We start from the raw sequence: 20525 nt of genomic DNA, 5'->3' as shown, positions 1-20525 counted from the left end.
GCAGGTCTCCACTCTCAAGCCTCCCCTTGGCCCTTGAGCTATAAGGAGGCTCCTATGCAGGTCTGACTGCAGATCTCCACTCTCAAGCCTCTCCTTGGCCCTTGAGTTGTAAGAGGCTCCTATGCAGGTGAGACCTAGGTTTCCACTCTCAAGCCTCTCCTTGGCCCTTGAGTTGTAAGGGGGCTCCTATGCAGGTCAGACTGCAGGTCTCCACTCTCAAGCCTCCCATTGGCCTTTGAGCTATAAGGAGGCTCCTATGCAGGTCAGACTGCAGGTCTCCACTCTCAAGCCTCTCCTTGGCCCTTGAGTTGTAAGGAGGCTCCTATGCAGGTCAGACTGTAGGTCTCCCCTCTCAAGCCTCTCCTTGGCCCTTGAGTTGTAAGGAGGCTTCTATGCAGGTCAGACTGTAGGTCTCCACTCTCAAGCCTCCCTTTCGCCCTTGAGCTGTAAGGAGGCTCCTGTGGAGGTCAGACTGTAGGTCTCCACTCTCAAGCCTCTCCTTGGCCCTTGAGCTGTAAGGAGGCTCCTGTGCAGGTCAGACTGTAGGTCTCCACTCTCAAGCCTCTCCTTGGCCCTTGAGCTGTAAGGAGGCTTCTGTGCACGTCAGACTGCAGGTCTCCACTCTCAAGCCTCTCCTTGGCCCTTGAGTTGTAAGAGGCTCCTATGCAGGTGTTCTGCTTTGGTTTTTGGATTGGGTAGAACCTGCTCTACAGAGCCCTTCTGACCCAAAACAGAACGTTACCCCCTCCCTAGGGCCTTTTTACACCTAAATAAGCATATATATATGTACCACCTAAGGACAGAGAATTCCTATTATATATATATATCAAGACCTCACAGCCTCGCAATCTCAGCACCCACAGTCTCGCGACCTCAGTCAGGTCCAGAATCTCCTACCCATCCGGTAGCGACACACACGATCTCGCGGCCTCAGTCAGGCCCAGAATCTCCTACCCATCCGGTAGCAACACACACAGTCTCGCGACCTCAGTCAGGTCCAGAATCTCCTACCCATTCGGCAGCAACACACACAGTCTCGCGACCTCAGTCAGGTCCAGAATCTCCTACCCATTCGGCAGCAACACACACAGTCTCGCGACCTCAGTCAGGTCCAGAATCTCCTACCCATTCGGCAGCAACACACACAGTCTCGCGACCTCAGTCAGGTCCAGAATCTCCTACCCATTCGGCAGCAACACACACAGTCTTGCGACCTCAGTCAGGTCCAGAATCTCCTACCCATCCGGTAGCTACATACAGTCTCGCGACCTCAGTCAGGTCCAGAATCTCCTACCCATTCGGCAGCAACACACACAGTCTCGCGACCTCAGTCAGGTCCAGAATCTCCTACCTACACGGCAGCCTTAGCACGAGCTCATCCTATTATTACTGTGGTACACAACAGGGGAATCGGGATTACCATATATCAGATCACACAAAGACTATTAGTTGAGCACAACCTGTTCTCTAGTTCGAGGGGCTTGTTTTCCCCCTCATCCAGTTACCACTTACCTGACCAGGATTAACCTCTGTTCATTTTAAGGCAACTCTGACTAAAGAATAGGCTATCCTCCTATACAAAAGTACACAACACATGCTAACGTACAACAAGCTAAATACTTTATTTAAATGCCACATGCACATTCGCAGAATACATTATATATATAGACAACCTGCAAGGAAAGTGAAAGGTTAAGTTGTATACTCTAAAGAAAAAGGGGTCGACTTCACCTTTATGGTACGTAGCCCGTGCTCAATGGTCATCTAGGTTCCCTTCTCGTCTATGCCTCGGCTTCGCCTGGAAGTCACCCCTCTACAGTTGTGGGTCTGCTCCCTTCTCCCTCTCCGAGTCACTGGAACCTCTTCCCTGTCGGCTACTCTGTCCTCTTTAGATTCGAGTTCGTCATCCGTCTTCCCTGGAATAAGTAATAGCTTTTCTGCTAACGGCCAGATGCCGCCTATGGTCTAGAAGCAAGTGCAAGTGTCTGCCTCAGACTTTCACTAATATAGATGTGCATTCTCTCATGGAAATTTCCAGCTCGAAACCTGCCGCCCACCAAATTCCTGTACCTCCCCGCACCAAGGACACTTTCCCAGCCGGCCGGCCTGATGTAGTGTCTTCGGCATGAAGAAAAATACAATCCTTCGATAAGGGCCGGCCTGAACCGGTTCTCTCCGAGCGAATAACACCTCATAACTAAAACACTGCCTATGACCTAGAAACTTCCCAAGCTGCCAGAGCAGGAGGAAAGATGGAGTCTCTCCCGTTTAAGGCCTACCAGGCCTGAATGCAGCACAGCTCCATTAGATACCCTCACTACAGAACAGATTACCCCTAATGCTAACGGATCTATCCCCTAGGATATGTATGCAAACCCTGATCTATGGGGAAGGACACAGGATCATGTCGAAGTGAATAATATCTCTCCCGTTTAAGGCCTACCAGGCCTGAATTCAACACAGCTCTATGAAATACCCTCACTATAGGGCAAGTTATCCTCAAGGCTACCGAATCTATCCCCTAGGCTATGTGTGTAGGCCCTGAGCTATGGGTAGGAGCACGGGATTGTGTCAAAAGTGTCTAATAGACAGGCCCTATTCACTACTCCAGTCCTTAGACTTGGATGGAAAGAGACTGAAGTCATATGGATCGCTCTATAACACCGGAAGGCCGGGAAAATCGAGCAGTACATTCCACCCTTGACTTCAGTCTATTATACATACTAAATGGAATTAACATCTGTGGAAGAATAATATGAAACAAAACTAACCGATCTATGTCTAGTACCAGATGTGCAGAATTGAAGCAGTGAAGGGATACACTGAATAAAACAACAGATAGAAATTAAAACAGCAAGAGCAATCAAAATGCCACCTAATGTGTGGCGTAGCATATGCATGTCCGGCAACCAATTAAAGAGCCAGTCAAACCAGCCCTGATCAATGTGTTTCCTAACTTCATTAGTTAAATCATGCAATTTATCTATATGTGCACGAATGGATTGTGTATGATCAGATAAGTTAAAACAACAGAGACCTTCAAAGTCAGAGCAGCCATGTCCATGTTTAAGCAGAAGATAATCAATGGCTGCTCTATTTTGCAAGATGGCTCTACGTTCACCCTGGGCGTCTAATAGCAAGTCAGATAAGACTGTAGAAGTATGATTAATAGATTTGACCATCCAGCAAGCCATTTTCCCAATGGATTTGGCATTGTAAACCGCCAAGGCAGGGACACCAATAATTGAAACAGCTAGACTAAGATATTCAGACTTGGAATATAAATGCAAAGATGAGTCACAATCCTCCTGTAACAGTACTGTATCTTGAAGCACACGAGAGTTGGCATTTGGATGTGAAGAAAACATCAACAAACTTAACCTAGTAATGGCACACGGGCCGCCGGAAATGTTTGCGGGGACATAGGGCCAGGAAGTGTTACCACATGAGAAAAGCCATCCGTCAGGTAGCAACATCGCACGATAGTGACTGGGGGTAACTACTAAACTATTGCAAGTCATATTGTTCTGGACGGAGATACATTTCGTCGGTGTCCTCTGGAAACACAAAGTTCGTTCATGAGATGTGAGAGAGGTGGCGCCTCTTAACTTGAGACGTAGACATTCAGAAATTGCATTAGGATTACATGTGAGGAAAAAACATAGGTCGCCTTGTGTAATATTATACGTAGTTATTTGGGATTGGATGGGAAGTTGCTCATTCGGCAGTTCAGTACACAAAGGACAATATGCATGGGTAGCAAAATCACCCAGAATAATATTCGGACGAGCCTTTGAAATGTTGAAGATGCTTATTAAAGTATCCAGCGAGGCGGGGACAGCAACTAGGCAGGTCGCCAGGATATCGTGCACAGATCTCATCGGTGTCAAACAGAAGTGAGGGGCATCAGTCACTCTTTTCGCCAGGAGCGTCCAAAAGTTCGATGACGAATCCCACGCATTGAAGGAATGCAACACTCTAGTTCCCAATTCATCCCGGGTTGATGGGATCCCTTCTCTCTCTCCGAAGTAGTCCGAACGGTGTCCAGTACCGACACATCCTGCAGCAACAATCCAAAGAATGATCTGCTAGTGGCCTTCTCTCCAAAGTGTCCTGCCTTCTGGTGTGCCCATTTCGCCAATCCCGCAATATCAGGATCTTGTCTGTCCACCACTGCCTCAGCAATTTTAGATTTCTCATCTGCAATATTATGAAAAAATTTGTCAAGAGAGTCTATTGGGGTGTGAGCATCCACATGGAAGATGGTAACAGTACTCTGTGGGAGCATTTCCCAAATCTCTTGCCATAACTCTTTTCCCCATAACTCTTTGGAGTGTAACCTCCAATTATGGGAATGCCAGGTCGGCAACCAAACAGCCAGTCCATTGGCAGTGGACCAGGAATCGGTGAAAATGTGGCATACGCCAGGTAACTCCTGTTTCAAAACTTGGTAAACGGCATAGAGCTCGGCAAACTGACTACTCTTCCCTTCACCAGTTGTGCTCAACAGTTTTTGTGTGATCGGATTATAAGACACCGCCTTCCAGTGCCGCGTCGTTCCAATAAACTTTGCTGACCCATCTGTGAACCACACATGGTTCCTGTCCTCGACGGATAAATCATCAAAAGGTCTACCCCACTTGACAGGAGACTCCTGTTCTAAAGGTACGGAACACTCACTCTCAGTCTCAGTCGATGGTGCTTGTGCCACTTGCTCATGTAAAGACGCAACTCCTTTCGGACCCACACGTGCCCTGTCTTGTATGTACCATTTCCATTTAATCACACTCGCCTCCTGAGCATGCCCAATTCGATGAGTTTTTGGTGAACTCAAAACCCACTGCATAATAGGAATTTCAGGACGCAAGAATATGTCATGTCCCAAAGTCAATTGCTCGGTATCCACTAAAGCCCAATAACAAGCAAGTAGCTGCTTCTCAAAGGGTGTATAACGCTCACCAGCATCAGGTAGCTTTTTGGTCCAAAACCCTAATGGTACTTTACACCTGCCTTGTTTCTGCCACAGACTCCAGTTTGCATAAGGGCCTTGCACAGACACATTCAAATCCACATCACCATCACGTACAGGCCAGAGATCCATAGCATGTTGAATTGCCTCTTTCGCCAGACTAAATGCATCTTGCTGTTGCTTACCCCATTCAAATGCATTCTTTTTACGTGTAACTCGGTACAAAGGGGCCAATATTTGACTCAAATGAGGAATATGCTGGCGCCAAAAACCGAATAAACCAATGAATCTTTGGGCTTCCTTCCTATTCCTCGGAACCGAAAAATCAAGAATTTTCTGTTTAACTTGAGGGATCATCTCGCGGTGTCCCTCATGCCAATTAATACCTAAAAATTTTACAGCTTGAGACGGACCTTGTAATTTGTCCGGGTTGATCTCCCAACCTTTCCCACGCAGACACTCAATGACTCTATCTAATTGTGTCTGAACATCCTCTTGTGTTTCGCCTTGGATCAAAACATCATCAATATAATGACATATCTGGATTTTGGGATGAACTGGTACCTCAATCAAGTGTTCTGCCACCAGCCGGTGACAAATCGTAGGACTATGCACATAGCCCTGAGGAAGACTTCTGAACGTCATCTGACGCCCATTCCACGTAAAACTGAACTGTTCCTGACACTCAGGGGCAATTGGAATAGAAAAGAAAGCATTAGCAATATCGATGGACGCATACCATGTACCTGGATGTGTTTGGATTCTTTCAATCAGGGTGATAACATCCGGTACTGCAGCAGTCAAAGAGGGCGTGTGTTTGTTCAATTCTCGATAATCAACAGTCATGCGCCAAGAATTATCACTTTTACGCACCGGCCAAACAGGATTATTCCAAGCAGAAGTAACTGGAGTTATAACGCCTGCATCAACCAACTCCTGAATGGTGGTACTAATCTCTTCATGACCACCCGGAATACGATACTGCTTCTGACAAACCACTTTGGTCGCCTGGGGAACTTGTATGGGGGGCATCCTTAAACGACCAACCCGTATAGGTCTGGACGAGATATAATGCGTCGTTCCAAATTGGTCACACCCATCATCAAGATGCAATGTCATTCCCTTCAAAATATCAATTCCAATTATGAATTCTAGAAGTGGCACCACTAATACAGAATATTCCTTTCTAGGGATTCTACCTATTCTCATTTCAAGCAAAGTTTGAACTGCAGGGGTTTCCTTTCCTCCTAATCCGGTAATAGTGAAAGGCTGCCCTGTAAATTTCTTTGATTTTCCATGAATAAGAGTGGCCTCCGCTCCTGTATCAACTAATGCTCGGGCCCTTTGGATATTACGATGTCTCCAAAAAATATCAATATCTACATAGGGTCTATTATCTCTGTGAGCCCATCTGTGTACCGGAGCTTGACCTATTTCCTAGTCATTCTTACTGCATTCTGTGTACCAGGACAAATCAGGATAAAGACTCTCACGTTTCTTAGGTATCGGTACCTCCTGTTCATATCCATCTCTATTACGAAATGGATTCCTGTCCTCTACATTGCACTGCGAGTTTCGATCGGCCAAACTGTATCGATCCTCCCTCCTTCTCAATTCAGGGGATTGATCCCTATCATCTCTACGTCTGCTGTAAGCATGATCATTTCTCCCCCTTTCCTTTTCCCCCTCTCTCTCCCTGTCCCGCTCTCGACGAGGGGACAGATCACGTACAGGACGCCGATCATCACGACGATCAAAGCGCCCACGGCGATCATCATCACCGCTACCATCAGAACAACCACGATCACACTCAGTCGTCCGAACACGCCGGGCACCCTCCTTCCGGTCCAAGCCCCGTTTGCGAAACATTTCCCACAAACGAGCAGTAGTCTCACCATCAATATCCTCCCGACGCACACCATCAGCCAAAAGACCAGTAAAGATATCACGTCTAGTAAATTTATATTCACCAGGAGTACGAGTGTCAGACCGGGACTGACGTTCAGGTTTAAACCACTCACCCAACTCACCGAGTTGGCGTACCGACTCCAACACCGTAGATAGTACATTACCAGTCTGGTTAATCAACAAAGTCATCATGACCTGCTTGTAGGCAACAGGAGAAGAGCGAATGATACGATTCCGCACCGAAGAAGTCAACAACCCATCAAGCAACCTGTCAGCAGTGCCCAGAAAAATAGCCGTTTTCATCACTTCCTCCTTAAGACGTTGCGCAGCATCACGCAAGGTATACCACGGCTTGTCATTGACAGGCCAGTCAGATTCAGTAGGATACTTCAAATTGCAACCTTCAGTCGCCAATTGGAGCAAAGAAATTTGACCACCACCATTATAGTTACGAAAATGATCTTGCACAGTAGAATCCAAACTCAAAGAACAAAACTTCAAACAATCGCCAGTATCCAACATAATACCAGCAGCGCCTAGTTCATAAAGGCGCACCATCCACGTGAGCAAAGCCTCACCAGTCCGCTGCCGAAAGCGTTGCAAAATATCACTAATTTCTTGCTGGGTAAAATCTTCCAAACAGTCCAAAGAAACACCCTGCGGAGCATTGGGAGACTGCTGCAACTTCCGACGAAAAACCGGGTGCGCAGAAACAACGGGACGAGCATCACAAGGAGCCCGAGCAGTACGAGTAGAGGGACAGTCAGTGTGAAAAGTATCAATCCCGCCCGAAGAACGAGCGCAATCACGGGGTGCACCATCAGAGGTGCGAGAAGTAGACTTACTGTCAGGACGGGAACGAGAAAGCTCATGCATAGCACATTCCTCACCCGAGGAACAAGACGTAGTCGAGTCCCAGATATTACCATCCCATTCATCAGGATTCCAATCCAGTCCAGCTTTCGCCACGACCAGACGCACTTTACGCGACGAAACACGACCACGCCTGTTCTTGTACTTATAACGAGCAATCCGCACAGCCGCCCTTTCGGCAACCGTTTGGTAAGTGTCAAGTTTGTCGGAAAGCAACTTATTTTGACACCGCAATAAAGTGTTAGAATTCTGAATCTCAACAAGGTGTGATTCCGCATCCTTAAAAGAGACCTGCAATTTCAGCAACCTCTCATGCAGAATCCGATACGCAGACAGAATAACCCAACCTCTGCGCCCCAAAGCGGGAACCTCCTCACCCTTCAAGACAGGTGCCGTCTGCAAACAAGCAATCACGTCAGCCGGTTCCGCCGACTCCAAAGAAGAATTCCAATTTTCACTCAGACCAGTAGAATCAGCCCACTCTCGGGCCAAGGCACCATAAGGCGTTGAATCCCATCCGGGAATATCAACGGACAATTTAAGAGTAGATTTCGATTTCCTAGAAAACATCGCGAAAAAGAAAGAAAAAGAAACGCAGAGAAAAGAAAGGAAGAGAGAAAGAAAGAGAAAGAAAAAGTATACACGCAAATATACAAAAAAGAAAATCACGCACACGCCGAAAGCAAACACAAGACAACCACAACGCACACAGGTTACGTAAACAGTTCGTGACGCCAAATGTTCTGCTTTGGTTTTTGGATTGGGTAGAACCTGCTCTACAGAGCCCTTCTGACCCAAAACAGAACGTTACCCCCTCCCTAGGGCCTTTTTACACCTAAATAAGCATATATATATGTACCACCTAAGGACAGAGAATTCCTATTATATATATATATCAAGACCTCACAGCCTCGCAATCTCAGCACCCACAGTCTCGCGACCTCAGTCAGGTCCAGAATCTCCTACCCATCCGGTAGCGACACACACGATCTCGCGGCCTCAGTCAGGCCCAGAATCTCCTACCCATCCGGTAGCAACACACACAGTCTCGCGACCTCAGTCAGGTCCAGAATCTCCTACCCATTCGGCAGCAACACACACAGTCTCGCGACCTCAGTCAGGTCCAGAATCTCCTACCCATTCGGCAGCAACACACACAGTCTCGCGACCTCAGTCAGGTCCAGAATCTCCTACCCATTCGGCAGCAACACACACAGTCTCGCGACCTCAGTCAGGTCCAGAATCTCCTACCCATTCGGCAGCAACACACACAGTCTTGCGACCTCAGTCAGGTCCAGAATCTCCTACCCATCCGGTAGCTACATACAGTCTCGCGACCTCAGTCAGGTCCAGAATCTCCTACCCATTCGGCAGCAACACACACAGTCTCGCGACCTCAGTCAGGTCCAGAATCTCCTACCTACACGGCAGCCTTAGCACGAGCTCATCCTATTATTACTGTGGTACACAACAGGGGAATCGGGATTACCATATATCAGATCACACAAAGACTATTAGTTGAGCACAACCTGTTCTCTAGTTCGAGGGGCTTGTTTTCCCCCTCATCCAGTTACCACTTACCTGACCAGGATTAACCTCTGTTCATTTTAAGGCAACTCTGACTAAAGAATAGGCTATCCTCCTATACAAAAGTACACAACACATGCTAACGTACAACAAGCTAAATACTTTATTTAAATGCCACATGCACATTCGCAGAATACATTATATATATAGACAACCTGCAAGGAAAGTGAAAGGTTAAGTTGTATACTCTAAAGAAAAAGGGGTCGACTTCACCTTTATGGTACGTAGCCCGTGCTCAATGGTCATCTAGGTTCCCTTCTCGTCTATGCCTCGGCTTCGCCTGGAAGTCACCCCTCTACAGTTGTGGGTCTGCTCCCTTCTCCCTCTCCGAGTCACTGGAACCTCTTCCCTGTCGGCTACTCTGTCCTCTTTAGATTCGAGTTCGTCATCCGTCTTCCCTGGAATAAGTAATAGCTTTTCTGCTAACGGCCAGATGCCGCCTATGGTCTAGAAGCAAGTGCAAGTGTCTGCCTCAGACTTTCACTAATATAGATGTGCATTCTCTCATGGAAATTTCCAGCTCGAAACCTGCCGCCCACCAAATTCCTGTACCTCCCCGCACCAAGGACACTTTCCCAGCCGGCCGGCCTGATGTAGTGTCTTCGGCATGAAGAAAAATACAATCCTTCGATAAGGGCCGGCCTGAACCGGTTCTCTCCGAGCGAATAACACCTCATAACTAAAACACTGCCTATGACCTAGAAACTTCCCAAGCTGCCAGAGCAGGAGGAAAGATGGAGTCTCTCCCGTTTAAGGCCTACCAGGCCTGAATGCAGCACAGCTCCATTAGATACCCTCACTACAGAACAGATTACCCCTAATGCTAACGGATCTATCCCCTAGGATATGTATGCAAACCCTGATCTATGGGGAAGGACACAGGATCATGTCGAAGTGAATAATATCTCTCCCGTTTAAGGCCTACCAGGCCTGAATTCAACACAGCTCTATGAAATACCCTCACTATAGGGCAAGTTATCCTCAAGGCTACCGAATCTATCCCCTAGGCTATGTGTGTAGGCCCTGAGCTATGGGTAGGAGCACGGGATTGTGTCAAAAGTGTCTAATAGACAGGCCCTATTCACTACTCCAGTCCTTAGACTTGGATGGAAAGAGACTGAAGTCATATGGATCGCTCTATAACACCGGAAGGCCGGGAAAATCGAGCAGTACATTCCACCCTTGACTTCAGTCTATTATACATACTAAATGGAATTAACATCTGTGGAAGAATAATATGAAACAAAACTAACCGATCTATGTCTAGTACCAGATGTGCAGAATTGAAGCAGTGAAGGGATACACTGAATAAAACAACAGATAGAAATTAAAACAGCAAGAGCAATCAAAATGCCACCTAATGTGTGGCGTAGCATATGCATGTCCGGCAACCAATTAAAGAGCCAGTCAAACCAGCCCTGATCAATGTGTTTCCTAACTTCATTAGTTAAATCATGCAATTTATCTATATGTGCACGAATGGATTGTGTATGATCAGATAAGTTAAAACAACAGAGACCTTCAAAGTCAGAGCAGCCATGTCCATGTTTAAGCAGAAGATAATCAATGGCTGCTCTATTTTGCAAGATGGCTCTACGTTCACCCTGGGCGTCTAATAGCAAGTCAGATAAGACTGTAGAAGTATGATTAATAGATTTGACCATCCAGCAAGCCATTTTCCCAATGGATTTGGCATTGTAAACCGCCAAGGCAGGGACACCAATAATTGAAACAGCTAGACTAAGATATTCAGACTTGGAATATAAATGCAAAGATGAGTCACAATCCTCCTGTAACAGTACTGTATCTTGAAGCACACGAGAGTTGGCATTTGGATGTGAAGAAAACATCAACAAACTTAACCTAGTAATGGCACACGGGCCGCCGGAAATGTTTGCGGGGACATAGGGCCAGGAAGTGTTACCACATGAGAAAAGCCATCCGGCAGGTAGCAACATCGCACGATAGTGACTGGGGGTAACTACTAAACTATTGCAAGTCATATTGTTCTGGACGGAGATACATTTCGTCGGTGTCCTCTGGAAACACAAAGTTCGTTCATGAGATGTGAGAGAGGTGGCGCCTCTTAACTTGAGACGTAGACATTCAGAAATTGCATTAGGATTACATGTGAGGAAAAAACATAGGTCGCCTTGTGTAATATTATACGTAGTTATTTGGGATTGGATGGGAAGTTGCTCATTCGGCAGTTCAGTACACAAAGGACAATATGCATGGGTAGCAAAATCACCCAGAATAATATTCGGACGAGCCTTTGAAATGTTGAAGATGCTTATTAAAGTATCCAGCGAGGCGGGGACAGCAACTAGGCAGGTCGCCAGGATATCGTGCACAGATCTCATCGGTGTCAAACAGAAGTGAGGGGCATCAGTCACTCTTTTCGCCAGGAGCGTCCAAAAGTTCGATGACGAATCCCACGCATTGAAGGAATGCAACACTCTAGTTCCCAATTCATCCCGGGTTGATGGGATCCCTTCTCTCTCTCCGAAGTAGTCCGAACGGTGTCCAGTACCGACACATCCTGCAGCAACAATCCAAAGAATGATCTGCTAGTGGCCTTCTCTCCAAAGTGTCCTGCCTTCTGGTGTGCCCATTTCGCCAATCCCGCAATATCAGGATCTTGTCTGTCCACCACTGCCTCAGCAATTTTAGATTTCTCATCTGCAATATTATGAAAAAATTTGTCAAGAGAGTCTATTGGGGTGTGAGCATCCACATGGAAGATGGTAACAGTACTCTGTGGGAGCATTTCCCAAATCTCTTGCCATAACTCTTTTCCCCATAACTCTTTGGAGTGTAACCTCCAATTATGGGAATGCCAGGTCGGCAACCAAACAGCCAGTCCATTGGCAGTGGACCAGGAATCGGTGAAAATGTGGCATACGCCAGGTAACTCCTGTTTCAAAACTTGGTAAACGGCATAGAGCTCGGCAAACTGACTACTCTTCCCTTCACCAGTTGTGCTCAACAGTTTTTGTGTGATCGGATTATAAGACACCGCCTTCCAGTGCCGCGTCGTTCCAATAAACTTTGCTGACCCATCTGTGAACCACACATGGTTCCTGTCCTCGACGGATAAATCATCAAAAGGTCTACCCCACTTGACAGGAGACTCCTGTTCTAAAGGTACGGAACACTCACTCTCAGTCTCAGTCGATGGTGCTTGTGCCACTTGCTCATGTAAAGACGCAACTCCTTTCGGACCCACACGTGCCCTGTCTTGTATGTACCATTTCCATTTAATCACACTCGCCTCCTGAGCATGCCCAATTCGATGAGTTTTTGGTGAACTCAAAACCCACTGCATAATAGGAATTTCAGGACGCAAGAATATGTCATGTCCCAAAGTCAATTGCTCGGTATCCACTAAAGCCCAATAACAAGCAAGTAGCTGCTTCTCAAAGGGTGTATAACGCTCACCAGCATCAGGTAGCTTTTTGGTCCAAAACCCTAATGGTACTTTACACCTGCCTTGTTTCTGCCACAGACTCCAGTTTGCATAAGGGCCTTGCACAGACACATTCAAATCCACATCACCATCACGTACAGGCCAGAGATCCATAGCATGTTGAATTGCCTCTTTCGCCAGACTAAATGCATCTTGCTGTTGCTTACCCCATTCAAATGCATTCTTTTTACGTGTAACTCGGTACAAAGGGGCCAATATTTGACTCAAATGAGGAATATGCTGGCGCCAAAAACCGAATAAACCAATGAATCTTTGGGCTTCCTTCCTATTCCTCGGAACCGAAAAATCAAGAATTTTCTGTTTAACTTGAGGGATCATCTCGCGGTGTCCCTCATGCCAATTAATACCTAAAAATTTTACAGCTTGAGACGGACCTTGTAATTTGTCCGGGTTGATCTCCCAACCTTTCCCACGCAGACACTCAATGACTCTATCTAATTGTGTCTGAACATCCTCTTGTGTTTCGCCTTGGATCAAAACATCATCAATATAATGACATATCTGGATTTTGGGATGAACTGGTACCTCAATCAAGTGTTCTGCCACCAGCCGGTGACAAATCGTAGGACTATGCACATAGCCCTGAGGAAGACTTCTGAACGTCATCTGACGCCCATTCCACGTAAAACTGAACTGTTCCTGACACTCAGGGGCAATTGGAATAGAAAAGAAAGCATTAGCAATATCGATGGACGCATACCATGTACCTGGATGTGTTTGGATTCTTTCAATCAGGGTGATAACATCCGGTACTGCAGCAGTCAAAGAGGGCGTGTGTTTGTTCAATTCTCGATAATCAACAGTCATGCGCCAAGAATTATCACTTTTACGCACCGGCCAAACAGGATTATTCCAAGCAGAAGTAACTGGAGTTATAACGCCTGCATCAACCAACTCCTGAATGGTGGTACTAATCTCTTCATGACCACCCGGAATACGATACTGCTTCTGACAAACCACTTTGGTCGCCTGGGGAACTTGTATGGGGGGCATCCTTAAACGACCAACCCGTATAGGTCTGGACGAGATATAATGCGTCGTTCCAAATTGGTAACACCCATCATCAAGATGCAATGTCATTCCCTTCAAAATATCAATTCCAATTATGAATTCTAGAAGTGGCACCACTAATACAGAATATTCCTTTCTAGGGATTCTACCTATTCTCATTTCAAGCAAAGTTTGAACTGCAGGGGTTTCCTTTCCTCCTAATCCGGTAATAGTGAAAGGCTGCCCTGTAAATTTCTTTGATTTTCCATGAATAAGAGTGGCCTCCGCTCCTGTATCAACTAATGCTCGGGCCCTTTGGATATTACGATGTCTCCAAAAAATATCAATATCTACATAGGGTCTATTATCTCTGTGAGCCCATCTGTGTACCGGAGCTTGACCTATTTCCTAGTCATTCTTACTGCATTCTGTGTACCAGGACAAATCAGGATAAAGACTCTCACGTTTCTTAGGTATCGGTACCTCCTGTTCATATCCATCTCTATTACGAAATGGATTCCTGTCCTCTACATTGCACTGCGAGTTTCGATCGGCCAAACTGTATCGATCCTCCCTCCTTCTCAATTCAGGGGATTGATCCCTATCATCTCTACGTCTGCTGTAAGCATGATCATTTCTCCCCCTTTCCTTTTCCCCCTCTCTCTCCCTGTCCCGCTCTCGACGAGGGGACAGATCACGTACAGGACGCCGATCATCACGACGATCAAAGCGCCCACGGCGATCATCATCACCGCTACCATCAGAACAACCACGATCACACTCAGTCGTCCGAACACGCCGGGCACCCTCCTTCCGGTCCAAGCCCCGTTTGCGAAACATTTCCCACAAACGAGCAGTAGTCTCACCATCAATATCCTCCCGACGCACACCATCAGCCAAAAGACCAGTAAAGATATCACGTCTAGTAAATTTATATTCACCAGGAGTACGAGTGTCAGACCGGGACTGACGTTCAGGTTTAAACCACTCACCCAACTCACCGAGTTGGCGTACCGACTCCAACACCGTAGATAGTACATTACCAGTCTGGTTAATCAACAAAGTCATCATGACCTGCTTGTAGGCAACAGGAGAAGAGCGAATGATACGATTCCGCACCGAAGAAGTCAACAACCCATCAAGCAACCTGTCAGCAGTGCCCAGAAAAATAGCCGTTTTCATCACTTCCTCCTTAAGACGTTGCGCAGCATCACGCAAGGTATACCACGGCTTGTCATTGACAGGCCAGTCAGATTCAGTAGGATACTTCAAATTGCAACCTTCAGTCGCCAATTGGAGCAAAGAAATTTGACCACCACCATTATAGTTACGAAAATGATCTTGCACAGTAGAATCCAAACTCAAAGAACAAAACTTCAAACAATCGCCAGTATCCAACATAATACCAGCAGCGCCTAGTTCATAAAGGCGCACCATCCACGTGAGCAAAGCCTCACCAGTCCGCTGCCGAAAGCGTTGCAAAATATCACTAATTTCTTGCTGGGTAAAATCTTCCAAACAGTCCAAAGAAACACCCTGCGGAGCATTGGGAGACTGCTGCAACTTCCGACGAAAAACCGGGTGCGCAGAAACAACGGGACGAGCATCACAAGGAGCCCGAGCAGTACGAGTAGAGGGACAGTCAGTGTGAAAAGTATCAATCCCGCCCGAAGAACGAGCGCAATCACGGGGTGCACCATCAGAGGTGCGAGAAGTAGACTTACTGTCAGGACGGGAACGAGAAAGCTCATGCATAGCACATTCCTCACCCGAGGAACAAGACGTAGTCGAGTCCCAGATATTACCATCCCATTCATCAGGATTCCAATCCAGTCCAGCTTTCGCCACGACCAGACGCACTTTACGCGACGAAACACGACCACGCCTGTTCTTGTACTTATAACGAGCAATCCGCACAGCCGCCCTTTCGGCAACCGTTTGGTAAGTGTCAAGTTTGTCGGAAAGCAACTTATTTTGACACCGCAATAAAGTGTTAGAATTCTGAATCTCAACAAGGTGTGATTCCGCATCCTTAAAAGAGACCTGCAATTTCAGCAACCTCTCATGCAGAATCCGATACGCAGACAGAATAACCCAACCTCTGCGCCCCAAAGCGGGAACCTCCTCACCCTTCAAGACAGGTGCCGTCTGCAAACAAGCAATCACGTCAGCCGGTTCCGCCGACTCCAAAGAAGAATTCCAATTTTCACTCAGACCAGTAGAATCAGCCCACTCTCGGGCCAAGGCACCATAAGGCGTTGAATCCCATCCGGGAATATCAACGGACAATTTAAGAGTAGATTTCGATTTCCTAGAAAACATCGCGAAAAAGAAAGAAAAAGAAACGCAGAGAAAAGAAAGGAAGAGAGAAAGAAAGAGAAAGAAAAAGTATACACGCAAATATACAAAAAAGAAAATCACGCACACGCCGAAAGCAAACACAAGACAACCACAACGCACACAGGTTAGGTAAACAGTTCGTGACGCCAAATGTTCTGCTTTGGTTTTTGGATTGGGTAGAACCTGCTCTACAGAGCCCTTCTGACCCAAAACAGAACGTTACCCCCTCCCTAGGGCCTTTTTACACCTAAATAAGCATATATATATGTACCACCTAAGGACAGAGAATTCCTATTATATATATATATCAAGACCTCACAGCCTCGCAATCTCAGCACCCACAGTCTCGCGACCTCAGTCAGGTCCAGAATCTCCTACCCATCCGGTAGCGACACACACGATCTCGCGGCCTCAGTCAGGCCCAGAATCTCCTACCCATCCGGTAGCAACACACACAGTCTCGCGACCTCAGTCAGGTCCAGAATCTCCTACCCATTCGGCAGCAACACACACAGTCTCGCGACCTCAGTCAGGTCCAGAATCTCCTACCCATTCGGCAGCAACACACACAGTCTCGCGACCTCAGTCAGGTCCAGAATCTCCTACCCATTCGGCAGCAACACACACAGTCTCGCGACCTCAGTCAGGTCCAGAATCTCCTACCCATTCGGCAGCAACACACACAGTCTTGCGACCTCAGTCAGGTCCAGAATCTCCTACCCATCCGGTAGCTACATACAGTCTCGCGACCTCAGTCAGGTCCAGAATCTCCTACCCATTCGGCAGCAACACACACAGTCTCGCGACCTCAGTCAGGTCCAGAATCTCCTACCTACACGGCAGCCTTAGCACGAGCTCATCCTATTATTACTGTGGTACACAACAGGGGAATCGGGATTACCATATATCAGATCACACAAAGACTATTAGTTGAGCACAACCTGTTCTCTAGTTCGAGGGGCTTGTTTTCCCCCTCATCCAGTTACCACTTACCTGACCAGGATTAACCTCTGTTCATTTTAAGGCAACTCTGACTAAAGAATAGGCTATCCTCCTATACAAAAGTACACAACACATGCTAACGTACAACAAGCTAAATACTTTATTTAAATGCCACATGCACATTCGCAGAATACATTATATATATAGACAACCTGCAAGGAAAGTGAAAGGTTAAGTTGTATACTCTAAAGAAAAAGGGGTCGACTTCACCTTTATGGTACGTAGCCCGTGCTCAATGGTCATCTAGGTTCCCTTCTCGTCTATGCCTCGGCTTCGCCTGGAAGTCACCCCTCTACAGTTGTGGGTCTGCTCCCTTCTCCCTCTCCGAGTCACTGGAACCTCTTCCCTGTCGGCTACTCTGTCCTCTTTAGATTCGAGTTCGTCATCCGTCTTCCCTGGAATAAGTAATAGCTTTTCTGCTAACGGCCAGATGCCGCCTATGGTCTAGAAGCAAGTGCAAGTGTCTGCCTCAGACTTTCACTAATATAGATGTGCATTCTCTCATGGAAATTTCCAGCTCGAAACCTGCCGCCCACCAAATTCCTGTACCTCCCCGCACCAAGGACACTTTCCCAGCCGGCCGGCCTGATGTAGTGTCTTCGGCATGAAGAAAAATACAATCCTTCGATAAGGGCCGGCCTGAACCGGTTCTCTCCGAGCGAATAACACCTCATAACTAAAACACTGCCTATGACCTAGAAACTTCCCAAGCTGCCAGAGCAGGAGGAAAGATGGAGTCTCTCCCGTTTAAGGCCTACCAGGCCTGAATGCAGCACAGCTCCATTAGATACCCTCACTACAGAACAGATTACCCCTAATGCTAACGGATCTATCCCCTAGGATATGTATGCAAACCCTGATCTATGGGGAAGGACACAGGATCATGTCGAAGTGAATAATATCTCTCCCGTTTAAGGCCTACCAGGCCTGAATTCAACACAGCTCTATGAAATACCCTCACTATAGGGCAAGTTATCCTCAAGGCTACCGAATCTATCCCCTAGGCTATGTGTGTAGGCCCTGAGCTATGGGTAGGAGCACGGGATTGTGTCAAAAGTGTCTAATAGACAGGCCCTATTCACTACTCCAGTCCTTAGACTTGGATGGAAAGAGACTGAAGTCATATGGATCGCTCTATAACACCGGAAGGCCGGGAAAATCGAGCAGTACATTCCACCCTTGACTTCAGTCTATTATACATACTAAATGGAATTAACATCTGTGGAAGAATAATATGAAACAAAACTAACCGATCTATGTCTAGTACCAGATGTGCAGAATTGAAGCAGTGAAGGGATACACTGAATAAAACAACAGATAGAAATTAAAACAGCAAGAGCAATCAAAATGCCACCTAATGTGTGGCGTAGCATATGCATGTCCGGCAACCAATTAAAGAGCCAGTCAAACCAGCCCTGATCAATGTGTTTCCTAACTTCATTAGTTAAATCATGCAATTTATCTATATGTGCACGAATGGATTGTGTATGATCAGATAAGTTAAAACAACAGAGACCTTCAAAGTCAGAGCAGCCATGTCCATGTTTAAGCAGAAGATAATCAATGGCTGCTCTATTTTGCAAGATGGCTCTACGTTCACCCTGGGCGTCTAATAGCAAGTCAGATAAGACTGTAGAAGTATGATTAATAGATTTGACCATCCAGCAAGCCATTTTCCCAATGGATTTGGCATTGTAAACCGCCAAGGCAGGGACACCAATAATTGAAACAGCTAGACTAAGATATTCAGACTTGGAATATAAATGCAAAGATGAGTCACAATCCTCCTGTAACAGTACTGTATCTTGAAGCACACGAGAGTTGGCATTTGGATGTGAAGAAAACATCAACAAACTTAACCTAGTAATGGCACACGGGCCGCCGGAAATGTTTGCGGGGACATAGGGCCAGGAAGTGTTACCACATGAGAAAAGCCATCCGGCAGGTAGCAACATCGCACGATAGTGACTGGGGGTAACTACTAAACTATTGCAAGTCATATTGTTCTGGACGGAGATACATTTCGTCGGTGTCCTCTGGAAACACAAAGTTCGTTCATGAGATGTGAGAGAGGTGGCGCCTCTTAACTTGAGACGTAGACATTCAGAAATTGCATTAGGATTACATGTGAGGAAAAAACATAGGTCGCCTTGTGTAATATTATACGTAGTTATTTGGGATTGGATGGGAAGTTGCTCATTCGGCAGTTCAGTACACAAAGGACAATATGCATGGGTAGCAAAATCACCCAGAATAATATTCGGACGAGCCTTTGAAATGTTGAAGATGCTTATTAAAGTATCCAGCGAGGCGGGGACAGCAACTAGGCAGGTCGCCAGGATATCGTGCACAGATCTCATCGGTGTCAAACAGAAGTGAGGGGCATCAGTCACTCTTTTCGCCAGGAGCGTCCAAAAGTTCGATGACGAATCCCACGCATTGAAGGAATGCAACACTCTAGTTCCCAATTCATCCCGGGTTGATGGGATCCCTTCTCTCTCTCCGAAGTAGTCCGAACGGTGTCCAGTACCGACACATCCTGCAGCAACAATCCAAAGAATGATCTGCTAGTGGCCTTCTCTCCAAAGTGTCCTGCCTTCTGGTGTGCCCATTTCGCCAATCCCGCAATATCAGGATCTTGTCTGTCCACCACTGCCTCAGCAATTTTAGATTTCTCATCTGCAATATTATGAAAAAATTTGTCAAGAGAGTCTATTGGGGTGTGAGCATCCACATGGAAGATGGTAACAGTACTCTGTGGGAGCATTTCCCAAATCTCTTGCCATAACTCTTTTCCCCATAACTCTTTGGAGTGTAACCTCCAATTATGGGAATGCCAGGTCGGCAACCAAACAGCCAGTCCATTGGCAGTGGACCAGGAATCGGTGAAAATGTGGCATACGCCAGGTAACTCCTGTTTCAAAACTTGGTAAACGGCATAGAGCTCGGCAAACTGACTACTCTTCCCTTCACCAGTTGTGCTCAACAGTTTTTGTGTGATCGGATTATAAGACACCGCCTTCCAGTGCCGCGTCGTTCCAATAAACTTTGCTGACCCATCTGTGAACCACACATGGTTCCTGTCCTCGACGGATAAATCATCAAAAGGTCTACCCCACTTGACAGGAGACTCCTGTTCTAAAGGTACGGAACACTCACTCTCAGTCTCAGTCGATGGTGCTTGTGCCACTTGCTCATGTAAAGACGCAACTCCTTTCGGACCCACACGTGCCCTGTCTTGTATGTACCATTTCCATTTAATCACACTCGCCTCCTGAGCATGCCCAATTCGATGAGTTTTTGGTGAACTCAAAACCCACTGCATAATAGGAATTTCAGGACGCAAGAATATGTCATGTCCCAAAG

The sequence above is a fragment of the Triturus cristatus genome, chromosome 9 (genome assembly GCF_964204655.1).
Source record: "Triturus cristatus chromosome 9, aTriCri1.1, whole genome shotgun sequence".
NCBI classification, from domain to species: Eukaryota; Metazoa; Chordata; class Amphibia; order Caudata; family Salamandridae; genus Triturus; species Triturus cristatus.
Note: the sequence above shows the minus strand (reverse complement) of the source record.